This window comes from Podarcis pityusensis (assembly GCF_964106645.2).
Source record: "Podarcis pityusensis genome assembly, chromosome: 1".
Lineage (NCBI taxonomy): Eukaryota > Metazoa > Chordata > Lepidosauria > Squamata > Lacertidae > Podarcis > Podarcis pityusensis.
Genome location: NC_138028.1, coordinates 48052265 through 48069110, shown reverse-complemented (window position 1 = coordinate 48069110; position 16846 = coordinate 48052265). Strand labels below are relative to the sequence as shown.

The 16846-nt window shown below is 41.6% G+C and overlaps 1 protein-coding gene and 1 long non-coding RNA gene across 8 annotated transcripts in view; one reads left to right on the top strand and one right to left on the bottom strand.

The window, feature by feature from the left end:
• ACTN1 (actinin alpha 1) overlaps window positions 1–16846 on the bottom strand; it is an 88698-nt gene that overhangs the window by 58631 nt on the left and 13221 nt on the right. The window lies entirely within an intron of this gene.
• Window positions 5250–15115, top strand: LOC308460706. 3 transcript variants are annotated; one of them, XR_013978739.1, is made up of 4 exons: window positions 5250–5328; window positions 9222–9765; window positions 11623–12197; window positions 14476–15115. It is a non-coding gene; the product is annotated as an uncharacterized lncRNA (long non-coding RNA). The 3 variants fall into 3 exon arrangements; XR_013978740.1 differs by having other exon boundaries at window positions 9222–9769; window positions 11779–12197; XR_013978741.1 differs by lacking the exon at window positions 5250–5328 and adding an exon at window positions 6335–7861.

Below are 16846 nucleotides of genomic sequence, written 5' to 3'. Positions count from 1 at the left end.
GATTAATGACCAAGTAGGGATTTGAACCCTGGTCTCCCAGGTCCTAGTCTGACACTCTAACCATTGACAAGTTTAAGAGAACACAATGGAATTATTTCCCTTACAACCAGAGGAAGAATCAGGCAAAAAAGAAAGAGATCTGACAGAAAACAAGGCTTTCACATTCAGCGCTTTCTTAGCCGGTGGAACTTGCTAACTGCAGTGTCTGTCACTGAAGTAAAATGCTTAGTGGGATTAAAGGATTACACATTAGTATAGTTAATACATCCGCAGCCAAACTGAAGCATTTCAGTACTTCAGCCACCCTTTACTGATTGGCTTTTGGGAAGCTCTTTCAACTGTGGCCAGATTCCTCACAAATATACATGAAATCACCCTTTAAACTTACTTTGGTCCTCAAGAACATTCCTAAATAAGGATACTGGATCAAGTGGGCTACTGGTCCAATCAGCTGCCCTTCTCAGCCAGCCTTAACACTTTTTGTTGGTGTGCCAAGGATCTGTAGAGCTAATGTGGTACAGTGGTTACAGAGTTGGCCCAGGACTGGGAAGGCCCTGGTCAAATCCCGACTCAGCCGTGAAGCCCACCTGCTGGGCCACTCACCATCCTGCAGCCTAACCTATCTCACAGGGTTGTCGTGAGGATAAAATGGAGGGGAGAACCAAGTACACTGCCATAAGCTCCTTGGGCATAAAGCAGGGTAACAAATAGAGTGGTACCTTGGTTCTCAAACTTAAGCCGTTCTGGAAGTCCGTTCCAAAACCAAAGCATTCCAAAACCAAGGCACACTTTCCCATAGAAAGTAATGCAAAATGGATTAATCTGTTCCAGACTTTTAAAAACAACCCCCAAAACAGCAATTTAGCATGAATTTTCCTATCTAACGAGATAATTGATCCATAAAATGAAAGCAATAAACAATGTACTGCAGCCACACAATCAATCAGTAGCTGAACTGGGTTCCACACAGTCACACACCAAAGAAAAAGAGCCACAAAAATGCAAAAAAATGCAAAATAAATAGCAAAAACAGACAGACCTCAGCGTAACACTCAAAACGGAAGTGTGGCATTCAAAACAGAAGTGTGGCACTCAAGTTGGAAGCACTCAAAATGGAGCACATTTGACTTCCGAAAAAAGTTCGCAAACTGGAACACTTACTTCGAGGTTTGCAGTGTTTGGGTTCCAAGTTGTTTGAGAACCAAGGCGTTTGAGAACCAAGGAACCACTGTAGCTACAAGTTGTAACACCATGAGGCCTTTGTACTAGCCTATGAAATGGGTATGAGTGACCGTGCCAGGAGTTGGGGTGAGACAGCGGGGAGAGGGATGTGGTGCAAACACACCAGCAGAAACAATCTGGTGCTCCTGCTGGTGTGTTTACATTACTTCTAGAAGGATCAACAATTTGCGTCCATATAAGGCAGCTGCTTATGTTCATTGACTTACCTAACTGTGCTCTGTCACGTAAGACATTTTTCTTCCTAGTTCAGCTCATTTCTGGTAATGGAACAGGACTGAGGACACCCAAAATGACTCAAGAGCAGTAAGAAAATAGGCTTCAGCTCCACTTGCCCTTGTACAACTTCTGCTGTAAAAATTAGAGCACCCCCATATCCCACTTTAAAAGTGAATGGAGCAAATATATGAATTACAGACATGGCTGTCCCCATTATGCCATCTTAGTGGGTCTTAAGCTTCATTTGTTAAGTTTCAGAATATCCCAAATACGTCTTATTTCATGCTGTCAGTACTGTTTCTCAAACTCATTGTCTGCTAAGGAAAATCTCTATGTACTCACAAACAATACTGTTTGGATTATATGAAGGTCAATGTCCTAAGCTGCTTAGCATGGAGCCTGCTTTCTTCCCCTCTTGTTTAAAAACAACAACAACAAAGGCAGTAAAACACAATTCCTTGCCATTTTCCAAAGGAAAGGTTCTCACGAGCTCAGGGACTAATAGTTGAGATATAGGAATTCATTATAAATATTAACTACATGGCCTTGTATTTGAACCACCATGCGTCATTGAAAAGGTGAAATACTGTGTTTAGTAAATTCTCGGTTTAGAGTGCGACCATTGGACCAGAGAAGAGCTATAAACACAGAATGGAAGTTGTATAGATTTTTGATGTTAAATTTCCAGTTTATTGGCTGGGTTTCCCCGGTCACTTCTGAGTGGCTCCCAACAGAATATTAAAAACACGATAAAACATCAAACATTAAACAGGGCTGCCTTCAGATATGCATGCTATGTATTTCCTTAGTATAATAATGTTATCGTAACTTGTCTTTTTGATAAGTAATTTTTGAATGTATTAGTTTTAAAAATTTATAAGGTTTTGCATTATTAAGTATTAATATTGTCCTTGTATATTATCTTTATTTTCACTGTTTTTGCTTATTGCTCCTGATGAATGACATTTATCTCCAAAACACGTCAGCCTCAAATTATAGCTGAGCAAAATAAGCAGCCTATTACAACAAGCACTGGAGCCTGTCTCCTCTCTTTTCTGCTGACCTTGGTCCCCTACCCTTCTTGCTCACCTTAGGGTGTGACCATGACTAACTATCTATCTATCTATCTATCTATCTATCTATCTATCTATCTCTCTATCTATCTATCCATCCATGCATGCATATATATTCCATGCATAATCCTAGCCATTGGAAGGGAACAGTGTCTCCCCTGCTTCAGAGAGATGGGAACGAAGTGTTCAAAGTTGTGCTCTTCAGGGCAGCTCTTCACAGTTTGTGCTGTGGAATATGGGAATGGTGTTGGTGAAATCCATGACACTTTCGTAACAGGAGGAGGACACACAGAGACCTATCTCCAACACAGCCTCCTCAGCACATCAGCTTATACTGCAAGATAACTGACAAGAGAGACACTGTGTCTGATGTAGCCATCTTTGCACTAACTGTGGGAAGAGAAGGGGCAAATATCTCTAAACTTTGATCAGCAGACCAACACATGGCACCAAGCAAAAAGGGATTAATGACACTAATGGTATACCATTGGCATGGTTAACCAATGTTTATGTGACCACTTATATCTGATGAAGAATCTCTTTAAAGTTCACAATCTGTTGTCTCTTATTCTAAACAAATCCTCTCTTCAGGTTCATTGGGTGGCCAACTCAAACTTTCAAAGAGGCAGTAAGGTGGATTTGATGCCCCCAGTCAATTGTTATTCTATTTATTTATTGCTGGCATTATCATTATTTCTCCATTTTTAATGTTTTTAAGCCACATCATATATCAATGGAAAGTTGGTTTATGGAAGCCTAAAATGAACAACAACAAAAAGCATATTAGCCCCTATATTACAGCATAAGGCTATTTAATACCTTCTGTCAGGGGACCATCCCCTCCTCCTAGATCCCTCTGTCTAATATATATTTTGGGAAGCATGGGAAGGGTGGGGAGGGAAAAGGGAGCAGGTGGGTCCCCTCCCTCCTCCTAATATCATTGCATACAGAGAGGTAAGTGGGTGGGGAACCAGCATGCAAAGAACATTTTTGCCAGGTTGTTGGCATCCTGTATCATCAACTTGCTGGAAATAAAAAAAGGAAGATTTGTACAAAAAATACAGAAAGCTAAAAAAAAAAAAAAAAAAGGCACAATAACTTTCCCTCCTCTGGATAGGAGGCATTTGTTTGACTAAATAAATTGAAAATTGGAGAGGTTAATCAGGGCAACATACATGAATCGCATCTCTGAAGGAGGATCAAGGCTATGTGTACTTCATGCTGATTTTCATACAAAAAGACTGGCAGAAGACTGAGGAGTGGATGCTGCCAATTTGGGTAGGAGGCGGCAAATTCGTGAGCGTGCTGGAGATGTATTTCAGCAACAATACAAATTTAGAAACAGAACACCAAATTGCACGAAAGGAATTGAAGTTCCTTGTAAGGTGGAGAAGCTGCCTTGCTCTGTGAAGATGATTTAGTGTAGTGAACCTCGTGGGAGAGACACCTACTAAGAGAGAGCCCAGGGAAAGGGTAAGGCTATTGGCTAGCTGTGATTGCCATGGAAACTAAAGAACATGGAGGGCCTGAACACATACTGCTAGCCAGAGATGCTGCCAAAATAGCCTCCCCTTGCAAGCTGATCCAAATGTTAACAGTGCGAGACAGGGGGAGTGTTTATCAAATGGATCAGGATTGTCCTGCTGTGAATCTTCATGCCCTCATGGGGAACATAGAAGCACATGTGATGGCCAATCCAGGAAATGAGCAATGGGATACATTATTGTGGAAGGAAGAAGAAGAGAGTTTGGATTTGATATCCCGCTTTATCACTATCCGAAGGAGTCTCAAAGCGGCTAACATTCTCCTTTCCCTTCCTCCCCCACAACAAACACTCTGTGAGGTGAGTGAGGCTGAGAGACTTCAGAGAAGTGTGACTGGCCCAAGGTCACCCAGCAGCTGCATGTGGAGCAGCGGAGATGCGAACCCGGTTCACCAGATTACGAGTCCACTGCTCTTAACCACTACACCACACTGGCTCATCAGTCTGAAGTTTGGGGATAAAGTTGCGGGGGGGGGGGATGCTACTGGCAATAGGTTTAAACAGATTTACTGGAGCCAGGTGCTAAGAGAGTACCTAAAATTAACTGCAGCAGAGGGCTCAACAGATGTGAGGTGACTGGCAGAGAGGGGAAGACCCCCAACTGAACTCTGGGGTGCCACAAACAGCAGACAAGTTTCTGAACCAGCTTCCAGATTATGCTATCTCCCATATCCCAAATGTATGAGAGCACTAGTCCCCATATGGATCCAGAGGGTGACATGCTTATTTCAGCCAGAAGCAGTTTAGTCATGCTGACCCGGAAAGCTGTCTGTGGACAAACACCAGCTCCCTCAGCCTGAAGCGAGATGAGCACAGCACCCCATAGTCACCTTTGATTGGACTTAACCATCCAGGGGTCCTTTACCTTTTTACCCATGCTTATTTCAGCATATCCCTCAAACTATGATGCAATCCTTGCTTTCAAGGAATTAGAAACCTGGTGGGCGAGCAGGTGTGTGCCAGCCTGAGATACACTCCCTGTTTTTCAAATTGGATAGAAAAGTGACTTGGGCAGGGCAGAATAGGCCCCAAACTAAAAATGCTAAAATGGTACTATGGAGGAGGTTTGAGTGCAAGCGAAAAGTCATCGCAGTCAGTCCTGTATCCAAGAGACAGAGGTAACCTTGAGCATGTAAACATTCCCAGCACCTTGACAACCCGACACCATAGCAGCTGTGTGACAGTCTAATCAACACGCAGATGAACTTCACAGAGAGCCTCCATTCGCTCCTATAACTAAGTGCTTTTTTGCAGGTATAAATCTTAAATTCAGGTTAGCAAGATGGACTGGGCATATTCACAGCATTTCTGCATTCCACAGAAGTCACACGAAGTCTAAACCCTTCCTGATTTGCAGCAGGGCTTCCATCTAAAGACAACTGGCAATTATTATGCCAGGGCAACTGAAATATGCAGAAGCTCTCACAGCTAGAAGAATTACCCTTTCAGTAAATGTCTAATGTGAGCAACCTTTTGTCTTTTGCTGCCAATACCATTTGAGCGCAAGAAACAGGAATGGCCTTCAAAAGAGGGCAGGAACATTAAGGGCATGGAAGATTTATGTTTCTTAGAACTGGGTCTAACAAAGTGGGAGTAATCATGGCATCACCCTGCAAAGTTATTGTGCCAGCATCTGTACTATTTTCCTGCAGCCACAGATGGGAAGAATTCTCCTGTCCTTAGCAGTGCCTTGACTGAAAGTACTTCTGCTGCTCCAGAGGGATAGGAGTTTAACGCTTACAGAGAACCATAAAAGGTTCAGGGGAGTTTCGCTTCAGTACAAGGCAGTGCAAGGCAAACAAAGACTCCAATGGGCTATATATGGGGAGCAGCAGCTAAGAAGCATATCAGCAGGGAGTATCGAGCTGGTACAAACTGGCTTAGGGGGTGAGGTGAGGAGTGGCATTAAAGAAAGCCAAGCAAGCTACACAACTATGTAGAATTGGTATGTGCAAGTGGCCAGCCCAGGTACGATACAGAGCAGGATAAGGATGTGTTAGTGTTGTTGTTGAATGGATCTCTTTCCCACCCTTCACCATAAGGTCCATGGGCAGGTTGCAACACCACAGTAATACAGGACTAATGATGAAAGCTATAAATGAAGGTGGCAGTTGCACCTCTGTGGACATGGGCATCTGCAGAATTTTATTTTATTTTAGTGGAGGAGGGAGTAAAATATAGAAAGGCAAGGGGCAGGCTATATAGTGTGTGTACAGTATCTATACATTTTGTCTCATATCTCAGGTGGTTTATCCAGGGGGGGACAACTGCCCACACCTATGGACATCCATGTATGTGCGAAGGAAATTCCACAGCTTGTGGCTTCTACCCCCACAAATGTCTCAAGAGTGGTGTGATCTTAACACTTCAGAGGGTCTGTAGGGAATAAGATAGACTTGCAGATATTTGGGGCCTAAGTCCTTTCACAGTGAACGCCAGAAGGACATAAAGCAGTCCTGTCTCAAGTACCAACTGTTCATATTATCTTCCAGTAACTGAACAACCTGAAGTCAAATAATCAGCTAATTTGAGGAAACATTTAAAACACTCTCTAGTCCTGCAGAAGTGGACCTCGGGTTTCTCAGAAAAGGGCAACCAAAATTACCAAGGTGATGGAGCAGCTCCCCTGTGAGGAAAGGTTTCAGTATTTGGGAGTAGAAGGCAAGATGTCAGAAGTGTATAAAATGGTGCACGGTATGAAGAAAGGGGTAGAGGAAAGTTTTTGGCCCTCTCTCATAACATTAGAAACTCGTGAACATCCAAGGAACCTGAATGTTGGAAGATTCAGGGCAGACAAAAAGATCTTCACAGAGTGCTTGGTTGAACTATGGAATCTGCTCCCATACGGGGCAGTGCTAGCCACTAACTCAGATGGCTTTAATAGAGAATTAGTCAATTCCATGGGCTACCAGTGACTACTTGCCACACTGGCTATGTTCAACCTTCCCAGTCAGCTGAGTAGTATGCCTCTAAATATCAGTAGCTGGCAATCACAGATGGGAGAGAGTGCTTCTGCATTTAAGTCCTGCTTGAAGGCTTCCTATGGGCATCTGGTTGGTCACAGTGAGCGCAGGAGTCCAGACCAGATGTTTCACTGGTCTGGTCCAGCAGGCTCTTCTTGTGTCCTTATTCCCAGATGCAAATGCTGGATTTCTCAGAATCTTGCTACAGCCCTCAGAGTCTGCACTTTGTCTCAGTATTCCTGGTACAAAATTTCTATCTCCTGCTATAAATAGTCAAGATACAGTGGGGTAGAAAAAAAGGATGCAGGGAGCAAGGACAGACACGCTTGTTGATCCAATGAGTTCAAGCAGAATCCATACTTACTTGGCAGCTCAAACTAGGTATGCATACTATTGTGATTAATACTTCTGATTTTAAAGATGCACGCCAAACAAAGCAGGAATTAGCTATCCTCATATTCAAAATACTTTCTCTCTCACCTCACCTCCTTACATATAGTAGGCAGTAGCAATGCTGTACTCCACTTAAAAAGAGAGAGAGAGAGAAACCTAGCCAACTGAATTGAGTCACAGATATGAAGAACTTAAGACACATAAAGCTGAGATCAGCTGCCATGGTAACCAAGTAACATGGTAACTAATCTAGATTGTCCCAATTTGGAGCAGGGTGAAAAGGAGAAAGTGGCTGCAGATGAGAAACAAGTCAAATTTAAACATAACGCCTAATCTGTTTGCATTAAGAACTACGTAACATCCATTTAAAAAGAAAAAAATGCTAAGATTACAAAAGGCTGGATATGCCACACACAAAGATGAAGATGACGGTGTGTATTTAAGTATGTTAAAACTACATTGACACTGATCTGTTATGATTTGGGACACCTGGTGCCACTCCAGGTTCACTCCAGGTGGAGGTGTAGAGGGCAGTGTGGCGGGGGAAAGTCCAGAGGGCCGGATATTGAAGCCTGGGGGGCCACATACACCCCCAGGGCCTGAGACTCCCCACTTCTATTCTGGAGGTACTCAGCTGCAAGATCATGAGAAAGAACCATTTTGCTTAAACAAAAGAAAACAAAGAAGTATGTTTGTGCTTTAGCTGCTTAAAACCATAATTTTAAACAGGAGCTATTCAAAGTTATTTTCCCCTCTCTTCAAAAACTGAGGCATCCACTTAATACTAGCACCCAACATGTGTTCTAACCCAAGGAAAGTCTATAAAGTATGGCTGTGAAAAAGCAGTAAGAAAAGATGTCATCATTTAAACAAACTTAGTCTCTATTTTCAGCATGTTTCTAAGTTTAATCCCCAATAGCTGTGTCCCATTAAATATCATCTCTTGCCTGTAGGAATATTATGCATTTATGATAAATGAATTTTAGTTGGACACATGTGGGTGTAGGTGTGTTACAGTCGCTTTTTACAAATATTAGTTCTATTGTTTCATGAGATAATCACTGAGGACAACTGTAATATAAGTAGTTGTAGACTGTAACTATTCTAGTTTATAACTTGAAACATAATAAAAGAGAGGAAGAGTGTGCCATTTTTAAAATGTATTACTATATGTATGCATGTCAATGATGAAGAATCTCATTAGCGCACACACCTTGACATTAAAACTGATTATCCACGCTGCTTAGGCCTGGTTTGCACAACACAGGAAGCCAAATTCTTTCTTATTAAGAGTTCACAAACAAGCAGGTTCCCAGAAAGGAGTTTAGAACAGCTTTGACCCCAACACTTTTAAGCCAATGTTTGTTCCTTATATGCTCTGCTGTGAAATTTCTTACAGACCAGCATGGCTACATTTGGTTTTTTGGGGAAAACAAAGAGTCAAATACCACACCAGCAGCTAGAAATGCATGCTGTTTGATTAAACTTCATTTAATACGTAACCAAAATACATTTTTCCAACCCTGCACAGCCCATTTTCTGTCTTTCACTCAGTGAGTGAATAAGTTAAAGCATTAGTAATATATCTGATGCATGGAACCTTCCGAGTGTAAATTAATATTAACATGAGAATGCAGCAAGCTCTGTTTGTCTTGCTATCATACAGATTATTCCTTGGCAACAGTTGCTAAGCAAAACATTTAGAGTTTACTATCCTAAAAGGTTCTGGGCTCCAATTTAGATTATTAGCCAAGTGTAATGTTTCCATGTCAAATCTGGCTCACTTTCCAGGCCTCCTTCTCGGCTGTCTCCTCCTTGCCAGTTAATCAAATGTTGAGTGCAAAAATAATAATAAAACTGACGTGTGGGTAACAGGAAAATGAGGAAGAAGGGAATCTGCAAACAGTCTACTCTACCTCACAAGAAGAAGAGCAGCTAAAAGAAACAGACAATCCAGACTATACTGTGTACGGCTGACCCATTAGAAGAGATTGGGGCGGAATCTGTGGCCCTCCAGATTTTGTTGTACTCCAACTGCCATCAGCCCCAGCCAGCAGACCCAATGATCAGAGATAGTAGGAGTTGTACTCCCCATACCAGAACTAGTGGAAGACACCATGATGTGTCTGGCTGACAGCAAACTATGAATGGCCAGAGGTTCTAGCCTGCTGGGAGTTAGCTGTCAGTGACAGAGAAAGGGAGTTGAGACTTGAAGGACTTGAAAGAAGTTCTGAAGGAGTCTCTCTGCCCCATGTATGTCTGAGCCCTGTAAATACGGCAAACCTCTTTTTACTTCTCCTCAAGCTACATCCCGATTGTCTTCAGTTTGTTATCAGTAAGTAAGTTATCATTTTCTTTTCTCTCTGGACCCTTTCCTTGCTTTAGAGGAACCTAGTCTATTTAAAGAGTTGTCAAATGCTTCTTTTGAGATCACAATTTCATCAATACATCCTTACCTGATCATATAAACTGGGATTAATTTCTGACTATCTAATTTCAGATTCAATCCATTGCTAAACCTGATACCCCAGCCCATGCCATGTCTCTAAAATTCAATCTCCACCACCTGTATTTTCACTGGTTCCAATAATATCTGTCCATATTAATTGGTTTATTATATCCATTTCATACTAATAAGGTCCTGCCTTTTAAAGTTCACCACTCTTGCCGCTTTATGCTCTGCTTTTTGCATCTATATTCCTTCCTGTTCCTTTTATTCTCCTTATTCCAATCTTAATAACCTCAGCCTCTCTCAGTTCTTTCCTCTGTCTATTCATACTGTAGGGCAGCACCTTATTGCCAGAAACCCCTTGCTCTATATACCCATGCTATTTCATCTTTAGCTACTGTAAAGAACTGCTCAAAGCTCACATCTTTCCCCATGATTTTTCTAACCAATTCTCTTTCTCCTTCCACCCTCTTCAGCTTGGTACCTCCTCTCTGGTTTCCAGTTACATTTCATCCCTTGCTTCTCTCATACATTATGTCTACCTTAGATTGCAAGAAAAAAACAAAACAAAAGGGAGTATCCCTAAGTGGTTATAAATAAGATTATATTAACCTCTCTTTAAATGTGATATGACCCACTGTGCACCCTTCTACATTTCTACAAAGAGACACAGAATATTATAGGACAAAAGGAAGCTGAGAGAAGAGCATTCAGAAGGTTAGAAATAACAAGAAAAATAGTTCTTAGATTATAAATCTGTGGGTAGATGCAAAGACCATTTAATAATTCTTTGAACAGCATCTAATTGCTTTAAGTGTTTGAGAAATGTTAATAATTACTAGTTGCAGGAGGCAAAACCTGGGGTGAAGCTACCCATTCACAAACACCTGAATAGAGCTTCCTCACCTGGTCATTTGGAGAAGACTTTTCCTTACTCAGATGACACAAATGAGCGTATATTTACAGGGTTGACATTTTGCAATGATGGCTTTCCTTCTGGTAGGAGGTTGAATCATGTGGCCTTTTGATCCCTTCCAATGTTATAGTTTTAAGACTACAATACTTACCATATTTTTTGCACCATAACACTCACTTTTTTCCTCCTAGAAAGTAAGGGGAAATGTCTGTGCGTGTTATGGAGGGAATATCTAAGGGTGGCATGCCTACGGATTTTCCTCCTCTAAAAACTACGTGCGTGTTATGGTCAGGTGGGTGTTATAGAGCGAAAAATATGGTAATCCTAGCTAGTGATGGAAGATTTAAAAAGCAGGGTCAGGCATTCTGGATTCCTGACAATAAATTTGTCATGATAAATCCTACATATTTTAGGCATGATTTATTACTTCAGAAGCCCAAACAGTTAGCATAACCTCATCAGCTGGAACTAAAGTGTACTACTGCAGGAAAACTTACGAGCACTCACAAGAAGCTGTATTTTTTTTAAGTTTGTGAGACAATAAAAATATATTGCTTCCAGGTGTGCTAAAGAAAGGATCAGGGAGGAGCACTGTAGGTCTTTTGAGTAGTATGCCAAACGCTTTGCTCGTACACTTTAAACCATAGCTTAAATTTAAACTATAGTTTAAAGTGATGTGCAAACCAGGCCGCTGAAATTGAAAACAAGGAGACAGGCTGCAAATTCTGGGATTAAGGCCCATTGAACTCAGTGGTATTCACTTCCAAGTAGACATGCATAGGTTTACACCTTGTGACTTTACTGTGGAGATTTGATTTTTTTTTTAGGATATGTGGAACAAAATGTCTCATGTATGCTACCACCATCAACCTCCTTGCTCACTGCAATGATGGAAATGCATGGCTGAGCCACCAACAGTTTCAAATGCTTCAGAATCTCTGTTTGTTATCTTAGGCTCAAGAACCACCCTTCCTTCTACTTAGGTCTGTTTACATACAGCCTGTTTTAGGCTCCATACAGCACACAGAGTTCTAGAGAAAGGACTGTGGCATTCCCTATAAGAGACTGTTCCTGAATGCACTCTTTAAACTACCTTCCCATAATCCAGTTATGCCATACATGAAAGAAAATGAACAAATGGCATGGGTGGCAAGTATTAGTCAGCCACCAGGGAGAGGAGGTGAGTTTTCTTTCTTCTTCCCAGAATGGCACAATTGGGGCACTATACAAAAAGCAGAAACTGGAGGTAACAGCCGATCTTCTATCGACAGTAGCATTGCTTCCTACTACTTCCCTTCCATGGCCATATCCATTCATGAATATACTGGAAAGCAGAAGCCGGGGCAGCTTGAAAGGGGAAGGTAAACTCCCCAAAGCACTGAGAACAGCAACACATTAAACAGTGAGTACAACAGCCAAGGTTAATGGTGGCAGAAGCGTTTAATGTTTAATGGTAGCAGCAACTAATACAGTGGGTGGGAAGGGGCTGCATAAGCCAATCTATCAGGAAATGAATTTGTACTAAACCAAAATGTCTAGTGATGGTTTCACTGTCCAATTGTTGTTAAGCAGCAGAGATCAACTGAAGGCCATATATCAAGGTGTGTGCATGGCTAGGTAAGCTAGGACAGCAGACTGTGTGCAAGGGAACATTTACACGCTGTTGTGTCTTCTACTAGTTCAGAGGTGGGGATTTGGGGCCTCCGCATATTGCTAGACTACAACTTCCTTTGTCCCTGACCACTGGCCATGCTGGTTGAGGCTGATGGGAGCTGGAATGCAATGACATCTGGAAAGCCACAGGTTAGCTACCTCTGCATTAGTTCTCAGAAAAAGGGATGAGAGGGCACATGGATATTTACAACTCTGCTCTCTAAAGATGCTTAGCTTTAATTATGTACTACAGGGGGCAGCAGGGACAGCCCACCCATGAGGTAAGGGGAGGCAATTGCTTCAGGCAGCAGGATCCACAGGGGCAGAAGATCTCATTGTAGATCTTTATTCCCAGCTTGTTCCAAATATCTTCACTCAACCCTTCTTTCCTACCGGGGAGGGGAAAGTCATTTGGTGGTTTGCCTCACGTGCAAAAATGTCTTAGGCCAGCCCCTGCGCGACTGACTTGGGTACTGGGAAAAATTAGGATTCCATCCATTTCTTAGCAAGCCACTTGCCTTTGTCCTTCAGATCGTCCAATCTGGTTCATACAAAACTGAGCTGCAGAAACTCAAGAGAAATGCTATTAGGCATGTGATGAAATTAATATCAAAACCACCATCAATAATTGTCTCCTCAGTTCTCCAACTCCAAAAAGAATCAGGGTTTCAGGTGTAGAGAAGAACAGCATAGCGTCTTTTCCACAAATGGGGTGTATATATATATATATATATATATATATATATATATATATTCTCCAGTCTGTCGTCAACATTTCAGAAGCGCATTTGATGCAGTAGGAGATGCAAGCCTGTAAACACAGTGAATTAAGATCAGATCTGCTCACCTTCCATTAATAGGGACACTTTGTACAGGATTTAATTTCTGGAACGAAACTGGAATTCCTGACAATCTGAAATTTTAACTAAAAACAAAATAAAACAGAGTTGACTAAGTAACACTGGGTTCAGGGAATTTAAGCGGCGCTTCCATGTCCTTTGCGGTTTTTTGGTGCATGCTGTGCTTCTATGTCATATCCTCTTCCTACAAACAACTTTTCGGCTCTCCGTTCTCTCACATTTCTTCTCTCATCTCTGGGCATAATATCCCCACTCTGCACAGCACCTATGGCTCTGCAAGCACAGCATGCAGATTAAACAGGAGTAACCAAGCATGCAAATTAAGCGTGTTTATGCAAAATTAACTAAAACTGCATATTTTGTGGGCAATGCTTTTGTTTGTTTGTTTCCTCCCCAAGGAAGAATGAACGGCTTTGACTCCTAAAATATGCCAAGATCATAACAAAGTCTACAGCAATAAATGTTTCTTCTTCTCCTCCTTTAATGAATCCCAGCTGGGTTTTCCTGTTGCTTCCCCAGTCGCACCATAGGTCAAAACACACACAAGAACAAGGCACTTCAATCTCACAGCACATCTAGTCTGAAAACTGACAGAGCTTTGGCAGCACGACACACCACTGTTTCAACACTGTCACATCTTTCTTTTTTTGTTCCTCTCCAAGCTACCTTCCTCTGCTACCCACAACCCAAGTTACTTCAAGCCACAATACTGTGGGCTTTTTGAAGAGGCTTGAAATCGATATTCTTCATGATGCTTCCTCTCCTACACAGGAATCAATTTAAGCTTTGTGTTGTTTTTGCTAGCTGTTGTCCATAATGTGATACTTAGCAATAGAAGACAATGAATCTAGAGCAGTACAATGACGATTAGAGGAGGTGGGTGCATGTGAAGAGATTATTAAAGTAGCCAGACAGATAGAGGAAAGGGTAACAGAAGGGCAATAGATTTTAGGTTTGCCACTACTTGCCCCAACAATGGAAGAGACAAAAGGAGAAAGTCAGGATCCAGCCATGAATGAATCAGCAGAGACAGAAGATTGACTCACTGAGACGTATTTAGAAAAATAAAGTTGTGCTTCAGGGCTTGGAAGCATATTTAACCTCTAAGCAGGAAAAGAAATACTGTATTTAATTTTAAAGCATTATTTCCCCTTTACTTTCCTCTAGTCACATCGCTTCACGATTCTATTCCTTTATTGTGAGCTCTCAAAAGAGAGGAAAGCACTGTGAAGAAAATGCAGGAGAACAATAAATTCACAAGTACATTTTCCAGATGCTCTGTAAAAAGCGAGTGGCAATTGTCAAGTAAACACCTGGTATGGAAACACCCTCTCAGTACATCTGTTTGTGGACCATGCATCCATGAATAGGCAAGACTCCCAAAATCCCAGTTCAGGATCCGGCTTGGAAGCCATCTTCGAGCATAAGGCAGGATAGTACACAGCAGTCAACACCAGAGGTCTCAGATAAAGACACATTATTTTGGGACAGAATCTGCTTAAAATATTCAACAAAAAAATTGAAACCTAGAAGAGTTATCCAGCAGTCAAAGATATTAAAACAATTTTTTAAAGTCCCCACTGCAACAACATGTGGCTTTTAGGAGACAGCTCAAAAGGAATGATCTTGGTAGTCCTTGTGAAGTACCGTACACAAACTGGGAGCACAAATACTTGAAACACACACTTAAAGGTACCGTATTTTTCTGTGTATAAGACTAGGTTTTTTTCCTAAAAAATAATGTCAAAAATTAGGGGGCGTCTTATACACAGATACATCTTCCCCATTTTCTTAAATCTGAGTCCCTCAAAATAGAGGGCATCTTATACATGGAAAAATACGGTATTTTAGCCCCAAATGCCTTCCAGTTTTGATGTCCAGTATCTTGTTTGTCAGCCTTTCCCTCCTGCCAAGTTTCAGATTTTCCATACTAGTCCATGGCAGAGGTTTTTCCAGCTGTTTACAAAGACGGTATCAGTTTTAACATTCATACAGCACCATAGTAATGAATAGAATATAGCCCGTAAACAGCAAAAACATCAATCAATCTTTATTACGGTCAAAGACCAGACAACAGAAATAGCAATAGCAATAATAACACATATATCTACATCAGTACCAAGGAGCAGAAGCAGTAGACAAAACTGAAAACTCATTAAGAGGGTGAGAGGAATTCCTGAAAAGCAATTGCAAAGGCCTCACTAGTAATGTGCCAGAGAATGGGTACATCAATTCAGGCAGCAGAATAGGTGCTTCTACGTATATTGCTTACAAATCAAAAGTTACCTTCTGTATTTACAGAGTTCATAGACTGTAATGTCTACATTATTAAAACATTAAGGCAGTTGGTAGGCTAATATGTTAACCTTATTCTATCATACTTTAAACATTGTTACGTGCCACAGAAGGGTGTAACTATGAGCATTGCAAAATAGTCACTATAAGGTCATCTGTACATATATTTCAGAGGAAATGTTGAGAAATAAGAATTCCCTAAACTGTTGCCTTTTATGCAACTATTTAAATATCCCCCCCAACTACCAATGGCTGTTCAGACAAGCACAGAGAAGGACCAGTCAAGGCTGAAGGCAACTGATTGCATGATACTATATATGCCTACATAGTGTAGGATTGAAGCATGAATCAGGGAACTGAACAAAACCTCAGCCTTTACATTAAACCACATCTCAGGTTTCCAGGCCTTGAGGCAGAAAATGCCCACTCACACATATAAAATAGCAAAAAACAAACCCTCTCACATTTGCCAACACTATGATATCAGCACTTGGTTTCATACCACGCTGAGCCTGATTCGCTTCATCCCATCCCTCAGCATTCCAAGAACAGGAAACAACCAACCCAGCCACATCCTCATAATAGGCTGCATCCAAGTGAGGGAGGAAAAAACGCCTAGTTTCCTTTTGCATATTGCTGCTTTGCAGCAACTTGAGCGCATTCCCGACTAGCAGATTTACTCCCAAGGAAGCTGTTCAAGCTTCCATTGTGAGCAGCAGCCTGCGCCCTCTTCCCACCAAGGAGGGTAAAGGTGAGGGGCTGGGAGTGTCAGAAAGCAGATGGTTGGGCACTGGGTGCATGTGAGAGGGGAGAAACTGAGCTGAGAAATTTGGAGAAATCAAAATGGAATGAAAGTGTGAGAGAGAAAGAGAAGAGAAAGAGAGAGAGAGTAGAGGACAGAGGGAATGGATAATGTGCGGCATTTGTAAAGTGCCACAGGTTTTCCACTTTCAGCCTCTCATTGCTAATGTAAATTAGGTTGTGCCTGTAACACAGCTTGGATTGATTTTGAGTGGCTTCTTTGTACCCTGCCAGTTTGCCATTTGTTGAGGAGGGGATAGGTAAATCATGGTCAGGAAAGGCTTCTCTGCATCTCTCCCCCCAGATAACAAAGTCACATGCTTTAATTCTTGGTTATACCATGGTGTAATTACACTCACACATAAATAGTTTTGCTATTTCTTTAATCAATTTAATTGTTTTTACAAATGAGATTAATTTAAGCGTGCTAAGGGGTGATTAA